The sequence below is a fragment of the Mugil cephalus genome, chromosome 11, assembly GCF_022458985.1.
Source record: "Mugil cephalus isolate CIBA_MC_2020 chromosome 11, CIBA_Mcephalus_1.1, whole genome shotgun sequence".
Classification (NCBI taxonomy): Eukaryota; Metazoa; Chordata; class Actinopteri; order Mugiliformes; family Mugilidae; genus Mugil; species Mugil cephalus.
The window spans coordinates 20,525,676-20,553,319 of record NC_061780.1 but is presented as its reverse complement, the minus strand read 5'-3'; the positions used below and the strand labels follow the sequence as shown (position 1 = coordinate 20,553,319).

Here is a 27,644-nt window from a genome sequence, read left to right as displayed (position 1 = left end):
AGAAATAATGCTCTTTTACGTCCATCAAACATTACAGTTCTTCTCAGAAACGTTTCCATCATTCATGTATCACACATAAAACTGAATCCCTCAATGCAACACAAAACACAGTAAATGAGTCAAACTGTAACGTCTTAGTTTGTCAGTGAGTTTATGAAATTTACCAACTATGAATTTCATCAGGGTGTGACCGCTGAAGAGAGTCAAGGGCCAATCTTAAGTCTTCAGAGTCACTCACGATCAGCCACCATGAAGTATTTGGTTTAAACAGGGAGTCGGTGTTAATGTATGACGTTGGAGACACCTTTGCGACCAATGATGTCACTTAAAGGGCATCACTAAACAAGCTCCTTTACCTGAAGGAGGCTTCACAAAATAGGTTGACGGGCCTTTTCAAGACAAGTTTAGAAGCCGGCAGCTGCTATTTGAGGTTGCTTTGGGGGTCAAGGGTCTCAGTTTGCCTTTCGGCCACGCCTGCAACTGATCGTTTTTTAGCGGTTTATTCACCATAACCCCATGATTCCATACCGCGGTTGGATGTCATGGTGGAGCGCGTGATGCCGCTAATAAACCTTACAGAATTATCTTCACATCTTCAGTGTGTCAACACGGCCGGGGGAAATCTCTCATCTCCGTAGCACCGTGACTGCAGAGGAACAGGCGTCTTTTCCTGAGCTGACTGAGATGAAAGTGGGGGATGAACGGACGGCAATTTGACCAACTGCAGCAGAGATGACAGCTCGCAGTGAGGCAGACAGCCGCTCAGCTGCGCTGGGACCTAACCTCCGTCTTTTCCTGTCTCTCACCAGCTCTCTCTGCACATTTTTTTTTTTTTTTTTTTTTTTTAGCTTTGCAACTGGATTATAAACTAAACTATACAGCCCATATTCATCCTCCCTTTCATTCCCACGACTCTCCTTTCCCTTCCCCATCACTTTGCATCCCTCCGCTCAGTCCCACACCTCCTCCTACCACTCCCATTCTCCCTATTCTGATTCCTTCCTTGCTGACTCCTAAAACCTCAACACGCACGGAGGATGTAGTGAGGCGAGACCTCCCGTCGTCGGTGGGAAAAAAGGGAGAGACCATCGGCTCGCAAACGGAGGGATGCAGGGAAAGGTATAGCTCGGAAGGTAGCAGTATGGGCCTGCTCGGTCCTCCCACCCCCTCCCCTCCCTCTCCGCATCCTATCAAACCCCCTCCCCCCCTCGGCTGTGCCAGGGTGGTATGACCTGCTGGATTACAAAACAGCCCTCCCATGTGTCTGGCTGTTCTCTGTGCCAGCCGAGAGACAAGCAATACCAAGCTCCTGGAGTGCTGGTGAGGGCGACAGAGGGGAGGGGAAGAAAAGGATGAGGGGAAGGAAAAGGAAGGAGGGAGAATGAGTTGAGGGCAAGGGAAGAGAAAGTGAATAAATAGTGGGGATGAATGGTGAGGAAAGTGAGGAGAGAGGGAACGGAAGGAGGAGGTGGAAGCAGGAGATGGAGGGGAAGAAAGAGACAGGAAGGATGGAGATGTAGCATGGCAAGACAAAAGCAGAAGAAAGAAGGAGAGAGAGTGCGAGTGGGAAGGAGAGGAGGGAGTTTTGAGCGATAGTGAACATACTCTAGATGAAAGCTTTCTGAGGAGTGGGACGCTGAGAAGCATCAGCGCTGTCAGAGCATGTTCAGCCCTCAGGGACAGCCGGGGGTAAGTCACACACTACTCTGCTACACATGCATCCGACATTCGCCGCTACACACACACACACACACACACACACACACACACACACATACATTCATACATTTGCACATCACGGCGTCTTAATACTCTACTCCCGTTTCTTGCAAGGCCCAAAGGCTCGATTTCACACGCAGAAATCTACAATGGATGGGGGGGGGGGGGGGCGAGTGTTGAATTTACAAATTTTGACAGATGAATTGGTTTTGCCGTGGTCAGTCAGGCTTTTCTGATTTTGGCCCGAACATGCAGATTAAAAGCACAACGGTGGAATTTCAAACAAGGAAGTATTGAAAGGTGTCGACTTCACATCTGGACATCTGCCTGCAAAAAATTGACCGTTACGATGTTTTCTCCACTTTTATGATTTTCTGTAATTTTGTTTGTCTTTGTTGCCGAATACAGTGTAACATGAGGTGTTATATATATATTTATTTTTATTCTTAATGTAATATAATGTGAGAGATAACACTGATCAAGAGCAGACTCGTTCGTGAATGCGTTTAATGGTATAGAGAGGGGGAGAGGAGCTTTGGCTGCGTGGAATCAATTTCATATGATGTTTGACAGGCTGTCATGGAATCATTATGCAACCCCCAGACACAAAGAGATGCTTTAATAGGCTGTGTGTGTATGTGTGTGTGTGTGTGTGTGTGTGTGTGTCCGTGTCCGTGTCCGTGTGTGTTTGGGTTATACTACTGCTGCACTTAAATGCATTCCTGTAGCTCACAATCACCCTCTCATTTCTGTGCACATCCAGCTCTGCCTCGACATAAAGCAAGCAATTGGGGCCCTAAACCGGGTTACACCAGCCATTCTAGGAATTTTCTAACAGGGAGTCAAAGGTGTTTCGAAGGAGCTCTACATCCTAGGCAGTTGTTAGGTCGTTGGTTGCCTGCATTGAAGATCCAATTGATTCCTGAGCCGGGAGGCAGAGGGTCACTTAACCCGAGTGGAATTAGGGGATAGAGTGGGTTTTACTGTCTGAATAAGAGGCGCTTCCTCGGATTCAGTTGCTTTAACCTCCTGGGGTGGAGGAATTACAGGAAAGAAGAGGAGAGGCTGGTGTTCCCAGTCTCACAGGTCGCATCCTCAGCAGCCATATTAGCTCTGTTACAGGCCTCAGGAGGACGGCTGGGTGGCAGAGGTCGTCATGGTGAGGGGGGGTGGGGGTGGGGGGGTCGTCATGGTAAGTGGTTGTCATGGAGATTGTGGATGATGGGTGATTGGTTTAAGTGGGTGGGGACCCCTGTGGATGGGGTTCACCTGGTCTAAAGAGATCATTATGCTCATTGTCTACCTGGAGCAGCTTGTTTTTTCTTTTTTTCTTTTCTTTCTCCCTTCCCGTATGAAATCATGTTTTGAAGTCGGCGTGATGCTTATTTTCCTCCGAGAGGCTCAAAAGAAATCGACATCCCGAGACAAAGCCGTCCTGCGGAAAGCACATAAGCAGAAATAAGGCGGGGTCAATGGCATTTCGTGCGTGAGCTTTGTGCTATAGCGACGAGCTCTCTCTGCTTGCATTGACATTCGTTATGGACGAAGCATTAACGCAGCTCTGTTTTGTGCGTTTCATTCATTAATCCATATCTAAACTAAATTATGCACGCACTCAAGGCTGCGGTGCTCTTGTCTCATTAACTACAGCTGCATTTAGACTGAAACCGAAAGCAGTTTTCATACCTAAGGAAAAAAAAAATCATTCCAAAAGGTTCCTTTCCGGAGGGAAAAGGTTCACGATTTGCTTTGAAAATTTGTTTTCTTTTAACAGTCTGAAACCAGGCAGAGTGTCTGTGTCTGTGAAACAGAAATACAGCCGTCATTTGTTGAGTTCGACGTCTTATTCGCGTTGAATGACTTAAACAAGCGAATGGTAAAAAAAGAACTAGGTTGCTTATCGGTTAGGAAAGGAGAAAGCTCTAACTCCCCCGTTTCCCTTCTCTTCCTCACGTAGCCTTTATGTCGGTGATATTTCTGAACTCACACATGCACGCACACATGAACACGCACAAACATGATGTCTCAATACTCCTGTTAGCTTAGAGAGATCAGTGAATGTCTCCCTTCTTTTTCTGCCAGCTTTTTTTTTTTTTGTTTTGTTTTTATTTGCTAGTAATTGCCCAAAGCGCTGATGCTGTTTAAGCTTATGAGTTTGCATATTGGGCCAGTTTTTATGCCTTTGCATTGTGACGATATTTTGAATATCTAAACGCACAAAGCGGTTTACCGTGTGCAACCTCCCGACGCCTGTGAATTCCTATCAGCACGCACGATCTCGCACCGTAAAGTCGTAGATGATATATCTCGTTAATTAATATTATCACGGTGCTTTGTCACTTTGAGTGTTGCCTGGCGTCAAAACCGGTAATCTTGATTTGGGGTTGGGGGGGTTGGGGGGTGGGGGGGACTTGCATTGAAAAAAAAAAAAAAAAAAAAGACATCCCAAATTTGATTTATTTAGTCTGATTTGATCAGCGGTAATTCAATCTGGCTGTCTTACTGAATGCTTGGTCATCCTTCTGCTTTCTCCAAGAGGCTGCGAGGCGCCAGCCGTGTTAGCCGGGCTGTGGTTTCTCTCTGCAGAGAATACAGCGCAACACGGAGCTGCTCCTCGTGTTTCATACGGGAGCACTGACTGGGCGCTGACCCTGTCTGTGTGTGTTGTGTTGTGTTGTGTGTGTGTGTGTGTGTTCGTTGGTCAGATGGCCACTGAAGGATAAGTGTGTAGTATCCATACAGAGTGTTTGGGTGTGGCTGACAGAACGCCTTCGTGTCATACGGACGTATTCAGTCCTACTGTACATGCATGCTCCCTCTTCCTTCAGTTCATTTTTTTTTTTTTCTTTCCAGGATGTAATCACATTTTATGTAACTTTTATAGTTTTTGGTAAATGCATTTTGAGTGAATCGCATCTTGTGTGTAAAACTGGAAGGCATTACTGTCACCGTCCTATTTGCGGAAAAAAAAAAAACACAGACAGCACTCGAACGCGTCTCGAACGAGGGTTTAAATCTGACAAAGCAGAAAATCACAAAGACGTGCTCACACTCATATGTTGATGAGTTAGATTGTTTTCACTCTGAGACTGTGGGTGCATATCTCTTTCATTAGGTCTGAGTGTCATCATTTCTCTCAAGTGAACATGTTTTATAAACATGAGGACAGTGACTCGCATATCAATGAAAAAAAAAAAGGACGAAACACAAGAACCGTAATTTTCTGAAGTGTATATTATAATACACGGTTGAACACAAAGTTGGTGTCATTTAGTTTTATGCACACTCCTCTTTTTATTCTTATTCATACACATCCATTACATGTTCGGGAGATATTGATCCCTTAAAGTTTTGAGAAGATATGAAATCGCTGAGTCCTCTCTCATGGGTGATTTTGACAAGTGTTCACACAAATCTCACACAGCAGATATATGTTTCTACACTGCTCTCTACAGGTGAAACCACATTTACGTGGTTTATGTCAAAAAAAAAGAAAGAAAGAAAAAAGAATCAAATAATGACAAAATGGGATATGGTTGTTAACTCATTGTTTTTCAAATGCATCTGGTTTTTAATTAAAACAAAAAAAAAAGTAAGGGGCTGTGAGCACCAATAATGCATCTCATCATTAGCATTAGCCTCTCGGTGAGCTGTAACTACACAGTTAAATCGCTCCACGTGAAATGTTCTCATAAATACTAAGGCGATAATTTACGTTCCTTACCATTTCCCCACGCTCTCCACTGTCATGAGACCGTTTTGAGGAAAACCACACATCCACCCCCTGAAGGAGCTGAGTGAATGTACTTTCTGTTGCAGTGTGAGGGAAAATAAGGTGACTCCATCAGAGACACGATAAACTAAATGCATTTTAAAGGGAAATATTGAGTAATATTTACAGAGTTTGGCCGATGCTGGTGGCATTAATGAGACGAAGGTTGTTCATATTACACTGGAATCAATGCAAAAAAAGAAGTATGGCAAAACAAAGGACTTTTTTTTTTTTTTCACCAATTAAAGCATTTACAAAGCAAAGCAAGACACACACACACAGGACCGTGTTCACCCGAGCCTTGGGGTGTGTTCATGCATGTGCATGCGTCACCAAGAGGACATTGAATTCTTTTGTTCCCCCATCACATAGTCGATAATAAAGACAGTTACCAACAAATTTAATTAGATTTTTAATGAGTGTTTTAACACATATGTAATCAGACTTTTGTTGAGCGAAATTGTCTCGGCGAACACCGAGACATGTTGTAAAAATTCCATTTCATTGCGGGGGTTTATAATTACAAACGTGACTTCATATGCTCCCTTTTATTTTTGCTTAATTACACGTCGTTTGAAAACTTCTTTAGCAAAACTGTTGAGGAAATTATTAAAGAACGCATCGGGATTCATTAAGTCGTAATTAAATGTGACGTGACATGTGATATGAAATGTAACGCCGCACCCGCTGAGGCGCGATTTACGAAATCAGGCAGGTGTGTGATGAGAGAGCTTTGGATGCATTTTTAAATTACTAGTAGAGGAGGATATAGGACAAATTAATAAATAAAGTTAGTCAATTAAAAAAAAAAAAAAATGGTGTCAAGCGTTCTTTAAGTATAAATCCTATTGCACTTTGGAGCCGCGATCATCACCACGTACACCGGGCAAGAGCAGGAACGACGCTGTGTGCGCTTATCCGTGTGCGCGTGTGTATTCTTAATTAGTAAGACAGATTGTAAATGTTGCTCTAACAGAATCCTGACCTCGCAACCTTTCCTGTTTTCACAGCAGCGCTGCCTGCTACCCGTGCACAAACGCAGCAGGTATGCAGAACTGACTGAGAAGCCAGTTTCGTGTCTCTCTCTCTCTCACACACACACACACACACACACTTTGCTAAAAGGTAGCAGTCCGCTCTTTTTAAGATTTACGCCCCTCTGTTCCACTTTAAGATTTACTTCAAGTGCACAGGAAGAATATACAGACGGCCAAGTTGGCAAGTTGGCCGGACTCGAACGACTACAGTCAGCAAGAAATAACCCAGACTAGACTAGATTCAGAACCAAACGTAGCTCTAGCAGAGCGCTAGCGCCAGCTTATCATACCAAATTGCTACATAGTAAAACAGTCATTCATTCACTCTTGTGTAATGGCCAGGAAGCTCGCCCTCTAGAGTCTATGACTTGACTCAAGCTATCATTCCTTTAGCGTCCGTCCCTTTTGAATGAGTCCAGGTTGGGCCCAGCTGACTGTGACTATTTCTCACGTTTCGTCATCAGCCCCGTGTTAAAACATCCACCAGCTTCCTACCCCGTTGTAATGGCACCATTACCAGCCATCAATAATGCAGAGGTGGTAAGTACGTGTAGCCTTACCGCCCCTCGGGACTAATAGAACGGATGTGAGATCTGTTCCCTCCCCACCCCCCCAACCCCCCCCGGGTGGTTGTGCAAAACGGGGGGTTGTAAAGGTGCGTGTTTGTTTATCCTCACACCTAAACACCCGGGGGTGAAAACCACACACACACGCGTAATCATGTACGTGTGAACGCGAAGACGGGGCGTGATTGTGGTGTGTGCACACATACGTGCGGCCAACCGGCAAACGCACATTTAGACGTCACTTAAGTGCGGCGCAGGGCGGAAAAAAATTATAACGATAAAAAAAAAAAAGATAAAAATACAGACAGTGCACGCAAAGAAGTTGATGAGGAACAGGCAGTGGAAAGACACCACATGCTCTCACATGCATGCGTCGTGCATCACACGCATCACATGACCACACGGTCTGTGAGTAGGAGTCTTTGTGTGCCGTGCGCTGTAAGCATATAGCATTGGAGGATGAGTGTGTGGCTGCGTGAATGTGTGTTTTCCGCGTGCACTTGTGTGTTTGTGTGTGTGTGTGTTGGAATTCCTGAAGCGGAGGGAGGCTGCAACAAGGTAGACTGTTGATGCTGCATGTTTTTTAGTCAGACACTGTGAGAAAGTGTGTGTTTGTGTGTGTGTGTGTGTGTGTGTTTGTGCGTGTGAGTGCTACTCCTACATGTTTCCATCCAGACAGAGCTACGCATCTGTGTGGGAGGGGTTATGAGAACAATGATGGGTCTCGTCTCTCTCTCCCCACGCACAGTGTGTGTGAGCATGTGGGAGCGCATGTGTGATGACTGCGTGTGTGTGCGCGAGTGTGTGTCTGAAGAGCGGCGGACTCTCACATGTGCCCGTGGAACTGGAAGGTAAGCCCTCTTCTTTTTTTTTTTTTTTCTTTGTCTCCGTGGATTCCTTCACTCATCTGACGCCGACATCCGATCCTGACTTGGGCTGATTGTGTTTTACGTTTTTGTCTCTTTCTGCGCTTGAGCGTATTCGGATCCCAACTCTCAGACTGGATGGACGTTAACTGTACTCTCATTTTTCTTTGTTCACGTTGCCTGTTAGCGAACAAGCTAACCTTTCTCTACTTTGAGCACTTAGTGCGCTTAGAGTGGCTGAGCAGGATTGAATACATTAAAGAGATTATTGGATCATGGCAACTCCATCACCCACACCTACCATTTGTCATGTGTCAGTTTGATGTGCGCGCATATTGGCTGTGGGCTGCGACAAACCCTCTGAGATAACATAGGCTCAGTCCCAATTTGTCGAAGTGCTTTACGACGGGGTTCCCTGAGGATGCACCTTCCATTTTTTATTGTCTTCCCACGCTTGTCTCTCTCTCGCGCACACACACAGACACACACACACACACACATGCAGAAACCAGTGTCGCGCATATGCATGCACCCTACACAGCGGTGGCGGCATTTCCATATCAAAGATTGTCTCCCACCAAAGGAGCTGTAATGGGCGGTAAACTTTCCATTATAATTTGTTGCGGGCTAATATTAGCCGCTGGCTGTGTGCTGGGTGACATCTGAGGGACAGGGGGGGAAGAGCGGGAAGGAAGGAAGGAAGGAAGGGAAAAAAAAGAGGGTGAAAGGTAAAGGGTTGTGGAGATGAAGTGCACACATATGAAAATGAAGGGAAAGGAGAGCGGTATGGAGGAATCAGAGCACAAAGGCGTCAAGAGGAGGAGGAGGTGGAGGAGGAGGAGGAGAGAGCGAGTCAGTGTGGAGTATTTTCACACGCCTGGTTGCTCCCTGCAGACAGCACCCCCCGCTCCACTCCAAACCAAAACACACACACACACACACATCACATATCTGCCCCCCACCCCCCTCAGCCCAGTCGTATGGACGGCAGGCGGGCGGGCAGGCAGGCAGGCAGGCAGGCGAAGCGGCCCTTTGTTTGACATATAGCTGCACACAAAGGCATCCAGACCTGAAATAGCACCGGAGAGCAAAGGCACGGCGCACACTTTTCTCTCATCAGGACCACTTCTGATTGGCTCAAACCGGACCACATACAATGCTTGGTGCTGGAGAATACTACGGCGTTCAAACAATGCCTCTGGGCCAAATTGCGTTTTCATGTGCTAGTGAGGAGGAGGAATTTATGTTCTCTTCTGAGCCGCCGTTCCTAAATACGCTAATGATAACGCCACCTCTGAGAGCAACTGCGTGAGACTTTTGTGTCTCCTCAGACAAAAGAGGTGGCATTGACTCAAGAGAGCTCATCAGCTCGCTTTGAGACCTTCCACATCCTGAGGCGAAGTGACTCTCGTGTCGCTTGAATTCTTGTCGAGACACGACATGAGTCATTACACTGAATGTACAGTTCTCAGCGATCCGTTTTTTGTTTTTTGTCCCCCCCCTCACAGTTATGTGTTCAAGAACCAGAGCAGGAGCGTCTGATGTGGGTGGAAAAAAAAAAAAAAAGATGGTTTGATGCGTATGGATTCTGAGTAACAGCAGCAGCAGCATTTTGCCTCCGTGTGTTGCATTTTTATAAACCTAAACCTGCTGCAGAAACGCTCAAAATCACAGAAGAGTAATTACCTGGGATAAGTATGACTGATACACTGCTGTGTGCTTTTGATCAGATCAGTCAAAGGTTAAATGATGGGTGCACTGGCAGGATGCGACTGCAACAGCAGCTACTTGCGCTGAAATAAAAGGAATGATAAACCCTCACTTATGCCTGTTAGTGTTCCCATGCCTGAGGGACCAGCACTGTACACAGTCTCCTGACGTCTTTCATGAAAGATTAACCCCGCCGTGACAGAGCCAGAGGAACCATCTTTGTTTACTACCAGGAGACTTCTCTTTTTTTTTTTTTTTTTCCGCAGGAAATTGAACAAGAAACAAAGAGACAAAGACGGAGCGAAATACGGCAGAGGAGATTATTCTTATTTATTTATATTTTTCTGCATTCACAGTAAAGGCTCCTTCCGTATTTTGGGTGGGGGTGGGGGGTGGGTGGTGGAGGGGGGGGGATCTTTTCAATGAGATGACAAGCTTTCTGCAGGAATCTGTGGTAAATGGATTTCACACCACACTCCTCGCAACAGGGGATTTAGGGTGCTGGCGGGCAAGAGAGCAATATCTGCCACCGGGATGTCAGCACTTTCCAATCCGCCATTTGAACTGCAAAACACTGTGGAGGGAAAAAAAAACACAGTACGCGACCGTTCATGGCATTTGCTTCACTTGGCATCTTTGAATAATAATAATGCTAAAAAAAAAAAAAGGACTTACAAATGTAAACAGCAGGCTGGTGTTCTACCGTGATATAACTGGAAATGAAACTATAACAGACAGGGAAAGGCTGCGTGAGGAAATTCTGACTATAAGAGCTAAAACCTCTGTGAACATGAGGTAGCCCGCTCTTGCATTTTTCAATATGGAAGTTATTACCAAAGCGCCTAATCCCACACACTGTGCGTAGCTACTTAGAGAGAAAAAAAAAAGCACGTGCGTGCACAGGAGGTAGGAGAACGAGGTGAGGTTTTAATTCCAGCTGAGGATGGCAGGTATGTTAAAACCAGATAAAACCGGGCGTTAATTGAGTGACAGAGTTTGCTAGTGGGTTTTATCAGAGGAATGCTGTGTGTGTGTGTGTGTGTGTGCAGACTTGTGAGAAAGAGACAGGACTTATGTATGTGTGTGGTCTCAGCGAGCCCTCGTCATTTTCTCTGTCTCTTAAACTCTTGCCTTTCTCTTCTGGTTTTGGCCCCTGTCTCGTGGAGGCGTGCGTCTCGGCGGGAGGCTGCAAGGGTGAGGCAGGGGGAGGACCAGGTGCAGCTTCTAGCAGAAAAAAAAAATGCATGAAAAGCCTCTTGATCCGACAGGAAACTTGAAAATCAGAGAGCTTTGAAAAGCCACTCTGGGGTTTTTGGAGGACGTAAAAGTCCTTGTTTGTCACTTTTCTGGAGACTTGAGTGATTTCTGCCCATATCTCACAATTCAGATCATCTCCAAAAAAAAAAAAATCTTTTCAGCTATTCTTCATACAAGAGTGATTCCCCAATCGAGTGGTAACTAGGTTGTTAATCAATACTCAAATGTCCGTGTCACTTCAAAGTGATGCAGTTGAAAGCTAATGCAGTGTGCTTTTCAAGGCCTGAAGTGTTTTGTGTGTGTCAGCGAGCAGCCTCTGTTTGGTGCTTTTAGCACAGCTGTGAGGACAGGTTTTGCTTTCATTTGAGGAGCAGACCGAGGTAATTTTGACCAGACCCTGGAGCCCCGGCGTTCGTCTTTCTATTCCAATCTCTTTTTTAGGCTGCCCTAATTCCGTATCCTCATTTCTCGTGGTGGAGGTGAGGGGCTGTCGCGAGGCACATAAAGTACAGCACCACAGCAACAAAGATACGGGCGAACGTATGTGGCAGCGTGTTAGGCCTTGTTGTATTTTATTGAGGTGCACATTTGCCCAAAATACAAAAAAAATATTAGGAATATTTCAAAATTAAACCAAAACATGAATATATACCATGAAAATAAAGGGGTGGGTGAACTGTTTTAATATTACGGATTAATTTGTGGATAGTACGTTCATTATTAATAAGTGTCTGTGGGGGCCTTTTTTTTTTTTTTTTTTTTTTAGACAATAACAAGTTTGTGCGTGGACAGTCAGATGATCTGTGTGTGACTCACATGTCTCAATCAGGGACTGTTCAGGGCTCTGAATGCACAAAGCTGAGCTCGTTCCTTCCTGTGTATGAGCCACGTGCATTAATTAAAGCGCAGTATAAGGAAGCAGGAGTCCAGTAGGTAATTATACTCAAATCCTATGCATTTAAACAGCAGTTTCTCAGATTTAGCCTCATTTGAATATTCTGTTCAGTTTGTTAATGCTGTTAATGGGGTTTCAGTTTATGTAACTGTGTCAGTTGTCGTGTTTCATGTGTACCTAATAATATTTTAGTCATAGCACAATAATGACAGTCTTCAGTCTGCTTAAATTTATGTACTCTTCTTCTTCCCTCCCGTCCCCTGTCGTAGTTAATGTTGCGTCTGCGTCAACAGATAGCCCTGCAACCCACACACAGAGGAGATTTGATATTTTATTTGAATGGCACAAATTGAGATTAGAAAAATTATGAAACCGTGTCTGATAGCACAAGGTAAAATGAAATAAATAGCCACTGTAAAATCTTGCAATTTGTCGTCTGGCTAATTTTTACCATCTAGACAAGGATTAAAGGTGTTATATTTAGAATATTATCACAGTTTTTATATTTTTTTATAACATATCCACCCCAAAAACACTTTGGCACATACATAACGACATAAGGGATGAAAAGCCATATTTTGACATACTGATAATTATAACATAAAATCCCACTTCAACTCCTGCTATGTCCTATTTTAAAAATGCACTCTCAAGTGGCATTATGTCCATTTTCATTTAGTTTTTTCAAATAGTTTTCTGCTGGATTCATCCACCGTGTCTGCACCACGTTTGTTCTGTGCCAGATGGCGGTTCGCCTGCATTTCCTCACAATGTCTCTGAATATAATAAGTATCAGTATGAAAGGACACCAACAGTATATAACATCCAGAGCAAACCCAAAACCCGAGTTCATCTTGTGCAGATTTATCTCCTCCTGACACCCCTTCACCGCTGATGACCGACCCATCTCGAAGGAAAAACATTCGGATTCCATTTAGTCTCCTCTCATGCTTAAATCGATAGCTGTCCGCTCGCCTGCTACACCCCAACAACCTTTGCCTCCATTGGTCGAGAGGTGCCAGCTGCCTTCTCCCCGGCCCAATCAATGTTGATAATGATAGCTGTGGAGCTGCGGGGCCGTACGGCTGCATGATTAATGAGCTTATTATCAACGCAGAAAGGACCTCATCACTGCAGCGTCGCCTGGGAGAGACACAGTCAATAGGGAGGCAGCACACAGACGCTATGGAGCACACACACACACTGAGAAATGAATGTGTCTGCAGCCATGAGCACGCACATATGCAAAGCACATGCATCGGATGCCTGTGTGCAGACGCTGACGGTGCTTATGTGATTTTTTTTGGCACACAATTAGAAAAGATATACCGTTTGTGCGTAAGGAGTCGACAATGTGTAACACACATCACTGGCCCTTAAGTATTTTTCATAAAGGAAAACAAATTAATTACTTTGACATTTGCGTTCTTCCCGCAGGCCGGCTGTCAGCCTTTATTTGGAGAGCGCGGGGCTTTTCTACTCCACCTGAAGCCGTGGAATCAGCTGAGAGGTAAGAAATTACTGCAAATGAAACTGTTTACTGCCTGTTTACTTCGGCGGTGTGAAGATAAAGGTCAGCTTCATTTGGCTTTGATTGCGCTGATTTGATCCCGTGGAAATTTGTTTGTTCTTCGACTGTGGCTCATTTTAAACCGACCTCTGCGCAGAAAAAATGCAATTAGGGCATGTCAGCAATTAATAGCGCTTTAAAACTAAAAAAAAAAAAAAATTTCACAAAACAAGAAGCAAGGACGGTGATTACAGCCGAAAGCACAAGAGTTCACTGTAGATAAACTCATTTTAAATGTAATCATATTATATTATATAGCCTATGCGGTGAGTGCAAATAAAATATAATAAATTGCATTTTGAATGTGTATAATTAGAAAGATATAATACATTTATTATATCATCAGCTGGACACTGTTACATATTTACTTTCGTGTAGTTTCCATCTGGTTATTGTTATAGTTGCCAAACAGGTTCAAGGTCAGTCTCTGCATCCCCCGTCCTCAGTGTGAAACTTCCTGTTTGTTCAGTCAGGCCCGGCTCCACAGCTGATTAGTCTCCAGTGCTCGATAGCGTGAGGCAGCAGCGGCAGGGCCACTCCTCGTCCTGGAAACTCACATGACTCAGCTGAATCGCACAGCGGAAGCAAATTAAGGGTGACTTTGACATTTGAAATTGTCCCTTTATTGGCGATAAGTAACAGCTCACCGGTCACCTTAGGGGGAGCTTATAGAGACATCTGGGAGGAATTTCATGTCCAATTATGAGGAAAATAAAATAATCCTGACTGAAGTCAAATAGCCACTAAAACACTGCTTTAGCCCCTTATTAAGCTTCCCTCTCTCTCTATCTCTCTCTCTATATATATATATATATATTTAGAGAGAAATATACAGAGAGGGTAAAAAGGGCTGTTGGTGTTAAGTTCTGTCTCATAACTGGGATTTTAAAAAATAACAAAATGCGCTGATATGCAGCTGTAGTTGCTAATTATAGGAAGGCATTAAGCATGTACTGCTAATAAATGGATGTATACAATCCATCACCATCATCATCATTATTAAAATTTATTTTAACACATGAAAGACACTGTCAGCAGATCCTCTTAAATAAAAACCTACGTGTTTCATTATATTCCATTATTTAAACAAAGGGGGAAAAAGCATAAAGTAACATAACCATATTTCGATACATTTGTGATTATTTTACACATCTAAGTATACATCGTTTAATTTAAATGTTTCTTGCTTTGCTTTAATTGCTGCGAAGCATTAACATCATTCACATTCTCAATATTCTCCCAATATTTTTTATTGTATTATTATTATTATTATTTACCTTTTTTAATAGTTAATTCAAAACTATCTAACTATTTCAGTTGGACAGATAAATAGTTTAAGACATCTTCATGTAGTCAAAGAAAGAAAGAATTGAAAAAGCAACTTTATCTGGAAGAATAGTTACTAGTTCTGTTGTTTTTCCTCACAGTCTCGCCTTCTTGGAGCATAATAATTATTTTTTTTGCAACAAATTTAAAATTTCTTGGACTGAGGTCATTTTATTGAACACAACTTATTTAGGAATATGCTTCACATCAGAACAATGTACTATCTAATAATAACGTCTGATGCAGGGCTCCTTCAGAAAACAGGGCCCAGATATTTACCTAATAAAACTAAGAAGTAACGTCACACAGCTTCACGTACCGTACATTTGATAAAGTTTCAGATCTTCTTTTGTCTCGTGAATTACTAGATAGTCGCCATTTCAGCATCTGAAAATATATTTTTTGTAGATGAAACACTAATCACACTGTGGTTGAAATGGTCTCAGCGATACTTAGAGAAGTGGGAATAAAGGCCTTTTCTTTCACTGGCTGGATCAGACGTTTTGAACGAAGTGTCACTTTTATGAACTGTCTGCAGAAGGTTGTCAGGGTGGATGGTGGGCGTACGCAGCATATATCCCAAAGTTTTATTTATTTTTTTCCTCAAGTTTGTGCTTACCTATTTCCATCAAAACATATTCCTATTGCTAGTTGCATGTAAATGCAATTTCCTAGGAGCACGTCGAGGCAGACGTAAAAGTTTCCGCTGACCCCGATTGTTGCAGCAGTCACATGCAAACTGCAAATGTGCATCCCGAGCACGCTCTAAAGATCTACTCCATTTGCTGAAAGTGACCTACATGGCCTAGTGGTCCCTTCTTAAGTTGTACATTCCTCGCCCACATAGTACGAAAATTGAATTTTCCAGTCAGGTTGGCTGCAGAGCCCGTGTCAGGCCACTCTCTGCCGAGGCAGCGTGTCCACTGTGACGGGCTGCTCACAGGAAAGCTCCGGCCGTCAGTCGGCCCGCTCCGCAAATCCTACCCTACTGGAGCCGCTCTTTTTTTTTTTTTTTACTCTTTCTTTTTTTCTTTCACACACACGAGCCCCTTTGGAGCTTGGCAAGCATCCTGCTCAGTTAACTAGAGGGATAAAGAAAACTGCGGACCGCACTGTACGGCTCACAAGGAACCCCATAGCAACCTCTTTTTTTTTTCTCTCCCTGCAAATAATCCTCACTCCTAAAGTTCTTACTTTATTGCCAAAATCGCCTCTAAATATACAACAAACTCGTCCATGAAAGACTAAAGCTCTTGTGTCTGAGAATGTTTTAATTACTTTAGATTTCTGGATGGGATAATCCATTCAGACTTCGCGTGCACCTGCCTCGCAGCCAGCGACTCATTGTGTCCAGTTTACGTTTGCGCCCTTTGAAGTATTTTGCAAATTGCATAAGTGCATAAACGCGTCAGGATAATTTCAGTCGCACAATTTGCGCATCCATCTCCCCGTGCGGTTAATCATTTAATCGCTATCTGACTCCATTTTTCTTCCATCGCTTTCACATTAGGATTAATATAACAAGAGCCCCCTCCTTCACCTGGCTCAATCAGCCGAGCTATATTTCAGCCTTATTACAGATTTTATCATTTAATGTGGCCCTGAAATGACTCCAGCCACGGCGCAGCCTAAAGGTAGTTACCTCCGATTTAGATTACTCTGCGGGAAGGATTATGAAAGTCACACACATTTTGGGACGGCGAGCCTCCGAGTTCACGTCAGGAGCTAATTAGGAAAAGCAACAGTTTAATAGGTGCTGGTAATTCGGCTCCACCGGCGCCGCGGATGACGACTCAATCTAGTTGCTGAGGAGGGAAAGGGAAAGGGATGATGGCGCGGCCCCGCCGAGCCAACGTTTCTTGGGCTTGTGTGCTCGCAGAAACTTCTTCTCTGCCTTTGCATATATGCCTCCTAAAAAACCACGCCTCATTCTTCCTCCACCTCCTCTTTTCTCCTTCTCGCATCTCTCACGGCCTTCCCGTCCGTCTGTACGTGGATGCCAGCTGGTTTTTCGGAGCTGTTGCTGTGCGCCACGCCTGCCAAGCATCCAGCGCGCAGTCACCCCCTCTTCCGCCGTCTCCGCAGCTGCAGCACAATAGCTCCTCCCGTCATGAAATTATCAGCGGCTCCACGGCCTCGCCCTGCCATTACGTGACGCACCGCTTTGCCGCGTCGTGCCTCTGACTCATAGGTGGCTGTAACGTTGCAGCGGGAGTCACAGAAGTGGCGTGAATGGCAGTGGTGCAAAAATTACATGATGTATCAGGATTGGTACTGGTCAAGGTAAAGCATGAAATATCAACATACATTCATCTACCAGAACGGCCAAATGTGAGGCCCGGATTTCCTCCGGTCGCCTCCTTAGAGTATAGAGTTTCAGCAACTTCAGGAAAGGAGGAGGAGTCTTTTTCTGGACGTCAAACCGCGTTTTAATGAGTGGATCATGTCATAAAAATTGTGAATCTCCTACTTCTTTGTATCTTCGGAGTGTAAAATTTAATATGCACTCTCACTAGTAACTGCTGCCTCAGAAAAAAATTAAGTCGACTACAAAGCCAAAGTATAAAAAATGTTATAAATTCAAACTGACTTTATTTTTCACTTTATTTGACAGTGATGTCGTGTCCAGTGTGGATTTAATCCCAATAAACTGCAGGTACATGTTAATTCACTGATTTTTCTTCTCCTTAGCAGTTTTTGGATACATGTGAAGCTCTGCGGCCATCAAATCACTGTTAGTTTTGGCCTTTTCCTCGGAAATATATCAAATCTGCACACTTAAAGGAGGTTTTAGTGCGTGTGTTTGCGCTCGCTTTAACATGTGTAGCCTCCTCTAAGCCACAGAGACTCTCTGATAGCAGCCCATGCGGAGCGACAGACACAGACCAGTGGCTTCTTCTAATGAGCAGACTGTTGGTGGTCTGCCGTGGGGACCCTGCTTCAGGGCTGGCACACCCTGCACGATTTTATGAACTAATTACGTGTTAAAAGTTCCTAAGACGAGAAAGTCGAGATTTACCAGAAGCTTCAAAGGAAACTTCTCGGAGAGGAAAATAAGGATGATGTGAGAATGTGCAGTGTTTCATCCTTATCTCTCGTTCATATTTACAGACCGGTGAGGGCGAGCTCAGGTTTAGAGTGCCTACTGTTGCAGAAAAGACTATTTATAGGCCTTAATACGTCTTCCTGCTGCTCTCCCGCTGTCCTGATGGACCTGGAGATACTGTCGTCCTCACTTTGCGGAGCAAACGGGAGATTCCTCACATGCTGGTTTCCAGATATTTAGTGCGGAGACTGATGAGTCAGTGGCAGTGTTTAGCTGTGAAACTTTCAAAGAGTGAGAATAGTAACACAAGCCGCACACGGGACGAGTTGATGTCACAGATACGAATTATTTTCTGGATGTCCTTGTGTGTGCTGCTGCTGCTTTTATTGTTATTGCTGCTGAAATGTTTTTTTTTTTAACAAGACAATGACGATAAAACTTCTCATTTTTGTTTTTGATTACGCAGCAAGACAAAAGAAAATCTTTGTGCACAAGCTGATAACCCCCAACAAAAGCTGCCAAAAAAACCTAAACCTGGTTTTCTAGGTATCGAGGAACTTATGTACCTTTCCACCATCACATGGTCTCCAGTGGCTGGAGGTTGCTAGTTGTCGCGCGCACGTGTCTGTTTACTTTGCCTTATAACCTTTATTTTCTGCGCGTGTTTATTTCCATTCGGGTTTTTTGCACATTTAAGGGATTTCGATTTGAGCGAGTTAAATAAATAAAACTCAGCAAATCTCAATGTCGTTTGGTAAAGGTCAGCATCGCGGCACACGAGCGTTTCAGAGAACGCTCGTTTTGTCCCTGCTTCCCTACGCGTTGACGAGTTTCTCAACATCAGTGGTCTGAGGATCTGAGAAGAATACATTTTAAACGTTGGGTAAATAAGCGTAAAGGAGCCGGAAGAGATGAACAGACGAGGGTGACGACATCAGCTTGAAACAAACGCGCCTGCTCGTTTTATTTTCTCATTTTCAGAACAGAACATTCACTATGTTTTCTTTGTTTCCTAATTAAATATCGTCATCAAACGTATGTATGTACGTCCATTTACATCAGAGATCACATCACGCATACACTGTTCTTCTGGTTTAGATTTCCCACATCTTAAACATGTAGTATCTATTCTTCATCACGGGGATTGTTCCTAACACCTCGTTGCTACGAGGCATCAGATGCAGTTTTGATGCCGTGCTTGTGAAAAAGACAGATTTTGCATTAGCTGCGTACGCCGCGTCTCCCTCTCTCTTAAAGCTGCTAAATATCCAGCCCGTGCAGCTGCGGCTCTTAAAATGGCCGCGGCTTGAACTGTATAGAGCCTTTTCAAACGTCTATCAGTGGCGCTCGCCTCCACGATCCCCCTCGCTCTGGGAATCCGGAGAGACGTCAGATTGGCAGGCCGGGCTGCTGTCAGCATCATCTCCGTCACCTGTCCTGCTCGGCAGCCAGCTGCTCCCCCTGTGATAAGACCGGAGTTTATTCTGGGGCCGAAAATACTGGACTCAATCTGGCCGTCTGCCGATCGTTCAGCCTCTCCGTCTGTCTGTCAGTCAGTCCGTCAGTCAGTCAGGGTCAAGCCTAACAGAGGTTGTTTGCAAATCTTGTGATTTTTTAAACTCGTTTCTTTTGGGAAATGGCCTCAGTTTTAGCTCTGCAGTTCTGTTAAAGAATAATCTATGATTGAATTCGGGGGAAAAAAACATCTGCTCAGGCGTTGAAAGGAACTTCAAAATGGTGGTAAACTTGAATGAAAAGCCCATAATTACACAAAGCATACATTTTAATTTATATATTTACGGAAAAAAAGAATGTGACTTAATGATTGACTGCCTGAATGCAGAATCCCCGGCGCTCTCGTTTCTCTGAAGTGTCAGCCACCTTCATCTCCTCATTTTTTTCCTCCCTCCTCCTTATAAAATGAATAATGTTAAATCAATGATGCCAATGTCAGGCGGCGTCTGAATGACTGATCTGAATAAAATGGGCAAGGCTCCATTAGGAAACAAAATGCTTGCTTTTATCCGGCAGCAGGCAGACTCTTATTTCTCTCCCCGTCTCTTTTCTTTCCAGCCTCTCTCTTTCTGTGTGCGTAGTGCAGTGTAAGCACAGCTGTCTGAAAGCGGCATGAAGGATGGAGGCCTCTAACGGGAGTGGAAGGAGAGGGGAGGGCGTGGACTTAGGGGAGCGCAGAGTTAACAGGGTGTGGCTCTTTTTGGCCGTCCGGAGGGAAGCTGAGGCCAGGCTGCAGCGTTGGCATGGAGCAGTGGGCTGAAGGCCATGAAATCAGAACTCCTCTACTTCCCTTTTTATCTTTACTTTCTCAGGGAAAGTTATTCTTTCTATAAAGACATAGTCGGCCGTCTCGATTCTGCACCGTCATGTTTTACAGTAATTAAATATATAACTACCCATAAGAAGAAGTAAGAACTAGAAGCTTGTCTGTTTTTTTCTACACTCTTGGTAAAAACAAAATGCATATTTTCAACAAGTTTATTCCCCCTATGAACAAAAAAATGGGCTAGGGAGCTACTGTTGGGATCTGTTGAAAGTCTTATTCCAAAGTAAAGTTGTGCAGCTTTGCACAGATCGTGTGAAACGGACAGAAGGGTTTTATATGCACATTAAGTCACAAATCTCTGCAAGAAAATATACAAACAACTTACGCAATTTGAAAATAAATGATGAGCCAAATTTCCTCATATGATCTGATCGGGACTTTTACCCTTACTGAATTTTGCTCGGACCAGCATGTACCCAACTCCTATTCAACGCCCTCAGATGTTTGTATCCTTCAGTTTTGCCCAAAAACCGTGATAAAAATGTCTTCACCCCACCCACTGACTGTGATCCGTACAGACTCTACTCACTAGTGGGCTCAGTCAGAGAGGATAAAGTCAGCTCGGTTCAAGCGATTCTAGCATTTGCATTCCCTCATAGATATATCTATACAAAAAACGCCAGTCACATTAATGAGGTGCACCAGAGTCCACAGGAGGAGGTGTTGGTGGTGTTGGTGGTTGGGGTCAAAGGAAATCGCTCAGAGACCGTGACACCCACACCAAATTCCAGTCTGTGTCTGAGGCGACAAAAAGTTCTTTAGTTGAAGTTTATTGATAGGACATAACTAAAAATAAACATGTGGCGTCTTAGGTCACTGCTTCCGTGCCAATTTTGCCAAATGAAATGCACAAAAGTATTTCTTGCACAAGCTTCCACTGAGGGTGGGGTCTGAGGGTGTATTTAAGTTCCTCATTCCTCAGCATTTTAACACATTTCTCAATGCGTTAATATAACATTTAGTCATGTTTAACAGTTTGTTTAGTTGAAGTTTGCCTCTGCAGCAACATCTTCCTTGAATAGTTTTGGAATTACTTGTACAAGTAATTTATTTGTGAAATCGCCAGTAATGTTGAATTTTGAATAACACAGAAATACACATATGAATTCATGAGATTTCAGTTCCTCTCTTTAGAAACTGCCCTTTAACATTTCTGAAAGGCACATTCTGAAGCTCATCCAAAAAATGTTTCAAGTAGATCAACCAGAAAATTGTGGTGGAATAAAAAAAAAAGTACTGACAAATGCATTTTGAAGTAAATGCTACATATTCAGTAGTTTTGAATTACAGCATTATTACAATTTACCATTTGTTATTAATTTGCGTAGAAAATTAAGACGATCACGTGCTAATTTTGCCTTCTTTCATGCACCGCTGGGCAAATTTCCAATACAGGTTTCCTTGAAGTCGTCGTGTTTATTTTCTTCTCTGCATCACAATTTGTACGTGTGTGTGTGTTTGTGTGGGAACAGCCTTCTTTGAGGTTGATACTGTGCAGCAGGTGACATATGCAGCAGCCTAAGCAGAGAAGGTTACACTCAGAGCGTCTCTAGTGACGGATGAGCCAAACACAGAAGAAACTGCATGCGAATAAGTGAGTGAGGCAACAACTGAAAAAAAACACTGCTTTAAAAATTTAAAAAGGCGGCTTTAGACCCGATGTGGGCTCCTTTCTGTTTGCACTTCTGCACAGCAGGACTGTGTATGCCACGGTAGGCTGAAAGAGCTGCAAAAGCTTTTTGCGAAACACAACAAACAAGCCGTATACTCACTAAATGTGTAATTCAAACCCACTTGTAAATGTCTTTATTATATTGATAAAAAGATATAATGTCAAGATTAAAAATCAAAATGACACCACGGATTAAATTGCAGACATGATTTATGTATTTCACCGTTGAGCAATGAATACGCATAATCCTGACTTTGTGGATATATATTCACAAAGTCATACTTTCCTGTGCCTTTGTGAATATTTGATTTCACACAGTGAGTGTTGTCTTGTGCTGCAGTCATGATACAGGAAGTCTCTGTTAAATAAATATGTTATGATGAATGAAACCAACAGGAAGATAACTATAGGAGCAGCAAGGGTTTTAAACCGCTACTGGTTTCAGACAGACAACGAAACCACGATGAGGCATGGATGGGTTCAAACAGACATTTAAGGACGACATTTTGTTCAATTCATATTTTTAAATTTTACCAAGTGGGACTTTGAAGGCAGGACTTTCATAAAGCGTCAACATTGGTCAGATGGAAACATGGCATGCAACAGCTGGAGGCGCCTCCTAATAAATCCGCGGATTAAAGGTCAACCACGAGTCAAAACACTGCTCTAATACAGTGATACAGTCTTCACGGCCTCTCTGCAGACTGTACAAAGTGCACTGACGCCAAACGTCGGCATTAGACGTACACCGGTGTGAGTGGGAACGTAATGACTTTTTTTTTAAAGGGCTTTGCACAGCCAAAGGCATTGTGCCGTACCAAAGACTCAATCCAGGTGAGCGAGGAGATCAAGCTGACTCACGGGTTCACCATGTCAGAGATCAGCTCTGACATTCAGAGGAAGATGCAAGAGAGCGATGTGGTTTGATGTTATCAGATGGAGAAGCTGTATGACAGTATTTTTTTTTTTTTTTTTACCTGCTGGTGATAGTCGCTAGGTAAAATACCGCTGTGAATACATGCAGGACTGTACACGGTATAAATATATAGAGAGTATAAGAAGCTGAAGACAAGGACACACTGTTAAATAAGCCATGGCCCAAAATCGTTGACAGTTTTCACCTTTTCTGAAACTGCGATGCACTTCTCCGTATCACTCATTTTAACTGAGCCCCTCTCTGTGTGTTTCCATTCCTTGAAAACACACACACACACACACACACACACACACACACACACACGGCCTTCGCCAGCTCATAATCCCTCAGGCTACTTTTGATTCTTACTTAAATCTCCTGTGCTCCTGCCCCCCTGAAAAAAAAAAAAAAAGAAAATCCCAAACCTTTGGTTCTGAAATGAGCTAAATTGTGAGGCGAGTGGCTGGGTGGGTTTTCTTCTCCCCCCCCCCACATTCTGCACCTCCTTTCCTTCTTCCTCGCTGAAGTGTTTCTACCCATTATGCGTAGTGACATTCTTTGTCTGAAGGACACTGGCGCTCAGCCAAGAGACTCCGCTGGGCCGGCCCAGCCGTTTAATTGAAACCGTAAAAGAACTTTCTTTTGGCACAAAAGCCCTTATGTGGGCTTTGTCGCAATTAGATTGACCAGAAAGGCCAGCGAACCTGATAAAAAGGGATTAGGAGAAATGTATTGCTGGGATATTATGTTGAGTGTGACAAGGCAGCTTGTGGAAGAATTAGCAAAGGCCTGACCCGTCCTCGATTGGTCAGGCAGAAGGACAAACCAGTGATTAATGGAGTGGTCAAAGGCTGCTCTTAAAACCCAATTTCACAACAAGAACCGTGGAACATTGCGAACACTGGTCCCACTCAGCAGCACACGTGTTACAGTAAACTCCTTGTCTCACCTAACGGTCCGGCACAGCGCTCTGAAACAGCTGGGTGCAACTTCATTATGTGAAGTCGCCCACTGTGAAGGTGCAGGGGTTTGGCCAACAAAGCTGTCGGGCAGACACGGAACAGGAAGTGTGTCTGGACTCTGGACCGCTTCTCGAAAAAATATCTGAAACGGTTCCGCGCTCCCGTTGCCTCATTTATCTTTAAGTGGAGATAGAGATTTGCTTCGGGGGCCGCGTAACTGCCTCCGCAGAGGTAGCCTCGATGTCCGCAACCCTCAGCGGCGCAGAAGCATGATTAATGTCGTCATTCCGGTGATAAGGGAGACGCGTCGGACTGATTTTACTTGCTTTTTTAGATGAGTCGGGAGATGCTGTTAACACAATGGATTTACTCAAGTAGTGAATTTAGAGTTGTGGCGTATAATGATCTTTTTTTTTTTCTTTGCAACAGAATGAATTACTTAAAGTCTCCTTGGCGCTAGAGGATGTTTTTTGCCACTTTTATTTAATCCTTTGGGAACTTTTTTAAAATTTTTTTAATTTAGTTTTTTGTCCATCTGACAGGGCCACAAAGATGGTTAGTTAGAGACCATATTAACACCTAAACATGAAGATACTGTATCGCAGGAGTTAGTGGAGACCAAATAATGGTAGCATTTGTTAGGTGGCTAGAAACAAATATTTATTGCTTTGTATAGTGAGATTCCTCATTAACTGGTATGCAGTATTCATTAATAGTGTGGATTGGGAATAAGCTTATTATTTTAACATATTTGTTTCCTAGGTCTATATGATTGTGATATGATTTCAAAATCTATTTAATATATAATAATTCACCTCTGGAAATATACAGGTTTGATCCAGTTGCAAGCATAAGATCTCCTCACTCACTAGGAGCCTTTAACCTTAAATGTAATTCAGCTTGAATTTGCATGTCTCAGGAAGTTTAAATCAACTTAATTTACTCATTGCTGCATTTTAGTAGGGCATTGGAAACCACGACACATGTCCTCAAAGTACCAATTTCCACTGTTCAAGCAACTTAAGTGGTGAGATATACACATGAGACCGGATGGTTTTCTCCTCCAGTCTATAGATTCTGGATCTGGGTCTGTCCCAAAAGGTTTTAGATTTTGGGTCAAATGCTGAGCACCATATTTCAGGTGACTTCCACAGCAGTGCCACAGATCCCCCCCCCCCCAAGTCCCAGCTCACTAAAATAACCCTGCCGCCTCAACACACGAACACACTCTGCACAATGCGGGGACAAATGAAAAGCTGCAAGAGCAAATGAGCAGGATGAGGCTCACAGCGTTTCAGTGATTCATACGTTCATTCATTCATTCATTCATTTGGCGTTTGCTGCCTTAGAGGGCGCTGACATTGTGCAAGAGGCGGTGTACACACCAGGTCGTTTCAGACGACAGAAAAGTCAAGAATTTGTAGAAAAGAATATACTGTAAATATTTATACACACCGATCAGCCATAACATTAAAACCACTGACAGGAGAAGTAAAAATAACATTTATATTGACCATCTTGTAACAGTTCAGTGTCCTGACGATTAACTGCTGGACCTGTGGATGTTACTTAGACATGTACCACCCACCTGGACCAGACCGGACATCCCCACTCCATAGCAATGACACTCCTAGATGGCAACAGCCATCCCCAGAAGGATGCAGCCTGACACAGACACACACACAGTTTAGGAACAAGTGAAAAAAACTGCACAAGGTGTTGACCTGGCCTCCAAATTCAGCAGATCTAGAACTGCTCAGGTATCTGTGGGATGCACTGGAACAAGCCTGATCCACATACATTAACTGTTGCCAGACACCACAGGACACACTCTGAAGACCCATGTCCATCCTCAGATGAGTCACAACTGTTTTGGAGGCACAAACAATATTAGCAAGATGGTCATAATGTAATGCCAGATCAGCGTATCTCTCTCTACAAACGAACTCGATGACTTTTCTTGAAGATGTTTCTTCAAGTGGCTTCTTCTGCCGACGAGCCCACTCGGATGAGTGGAGAAACATCTTCAAGAAAACTCATCGAGTCTTTGTTTTAGCTTTGTTTCAGATATGCACCGTGACCCGCGCGACCGAGCATCTTCACGGACGTTCTGTTGCAACTTTGAAGTGATTAGATGTGAATAATATCAGCCTGCGTGCTCATCTCAACATTGTCGCAAGCTCGTGTTTTAAAAGCATCGAGTGTGGGTCAAGTGAATTGGGTTTTCTGACGATGCTCACATTTTCTTTACAATTTATTCGATGACATAATACGTAAGACCATTGTATTTACAGTGTTGTATCTCCTTATTGGAGTATTTCTTATAAGTATTTTCTTCTATATTTTAATAAAAAAATATGTAATTAATTAAATTTATAGAATGTCTAATTCCATTTTTTGACTATTTAACATAAATGATCCAGATCTTGTCTTGTGCCTTTTCATGTCACTCACTCTCAATGGGGACATTAGAACACGTATTTACTAAAACGTCACGTTACACTGAAACCCTGCATGACGATCGCTTTACTCTAAGCCTACTTTACCATGACATGATTTCAGTCTTCCTACACAGTGGGCTGCTTCAAGGTGGATTTAGGCTTGCCGCTGTGAAACCAAAGTTATTCTCAGCTCCATTACCTCCCTGTCCTCAATCCCAAAGCACTTTATAAATAGGCAACCAAATAGAGCACTGTTACATCTGAGGTTTCACTGTGTAGTCGTGCTGATTTTTATTTATTTATTTATTTTGTTAATGGTTTGATTTTCAAGTCAGATCAATGTTTTTTTTTTTAAGATTTGATTTTTCAGGTACTTTGAAAGCTAATGTTCTTAAGTAAATGATTTAATGTGTTTTCCTGTTCCTGTCTTTTTTCCTCTGCAGATTAAAGTCACCGTGTGAGACCCGCTGAGGTTTCGTGTGGGAGCAGAGAAGAGAGACACTGTGCGCACACTGCCCTCCAGTGGATGCGCTGCAGTCTGCGTTTCTTCCACGTCTGCTGCAGTTAGTTGAACAGTGGCAAGACATACGTTATGTCTGCTGCAGAGGAAAGGTGAGTGTTCCCTGTCCACTGCTTTAAATAGAGCCCGGATCCACTGCTACCCTCGGAAGACGCCTCGACGCCGGCTGGTGTCTTGAAAGTGCACTTCCTCCCGACTGCGTCTGCGCTGCGATGCAGCACTGGAGTGAATGTGCGTGGGTGGCGAGGGTCAGCTGGTGTTGTGAATCAGGCCGCTGAAGTGTCAGACACGGCTTCTTCACAACACCAGGGTTCCTCCCCACCGCTTCCTGCTGGGGTACACGATACATCAGCAAGTCTCTCATCAATATTGCACATCAGAAGCTAGTAAATACTAGGTGAGCTTTCGCTGAACGCTACAGAGAACTGAACTGAGTATCTGTAAGTTAACATGAATGCATAATCGTGTACAGTCCTTTATAGGTTTGTGCTTGTTCCCTGAAAATCTTCCATCATATAATAGTCTATGATTTAAATAAATGCTGAGTGCATGTTACCACGTTTCAGAAATGCTGTTAATATCAGCGTCTACCTAAAGGAGTATTAAGACTATGGATTTGTACTGTAGATTGAAAATTGGGAACACAAATTTTTACACCATCCACTTCGCACTTTATTATTTAATTACTTTAAATGATTTTAGATGCAATACAATGTCTCCATATGCTGATATGATCACAACTGTTTATGAATGTACAGAATTGTCCAACCACTGATAACAAATAAACTTGCCGTCATTTCTTGAATCATTAAATAAAGATGCATTATGATTTAACACTGCGCCTGCATTTGGTGGTTTCTTTTTTGTTGCGTCTTGTTTTATGATACTGGTACTTATTTAAGAAAGAATTGTGAAACTAAAACGAAAAACCAACTGAGAACACATTCATTCTTTTACAATATGGAGGAAAAAAAACATCAGTTACGCCAAGCATGAGATTAAATCACTAGTTTGGATAGTTTGGTGCA

General features: G+C 43.4%; 1 long non-coding RNA gene across 1 annotated transcript; it reads left to right on the top strand.

Moving 5' to 3' along the window:
- Positions 1-1,291: 1,291 nt before the first annotated feature.
- On the top strand, positions 1,292-27,539 carry LOC125016659. The gene is made up of 3 exons (XR_007113722.1): positions 1,292-1,689; positions 13,260-13,332; positions 26,540-27,539. It is a non-coding gene; the product is annotated as an uncharacterized LOC125016659 (long non-coding RNA).
- The last annotated feature ends 105 nt before the right edge of the window (positions 27,540-27,644 follow it).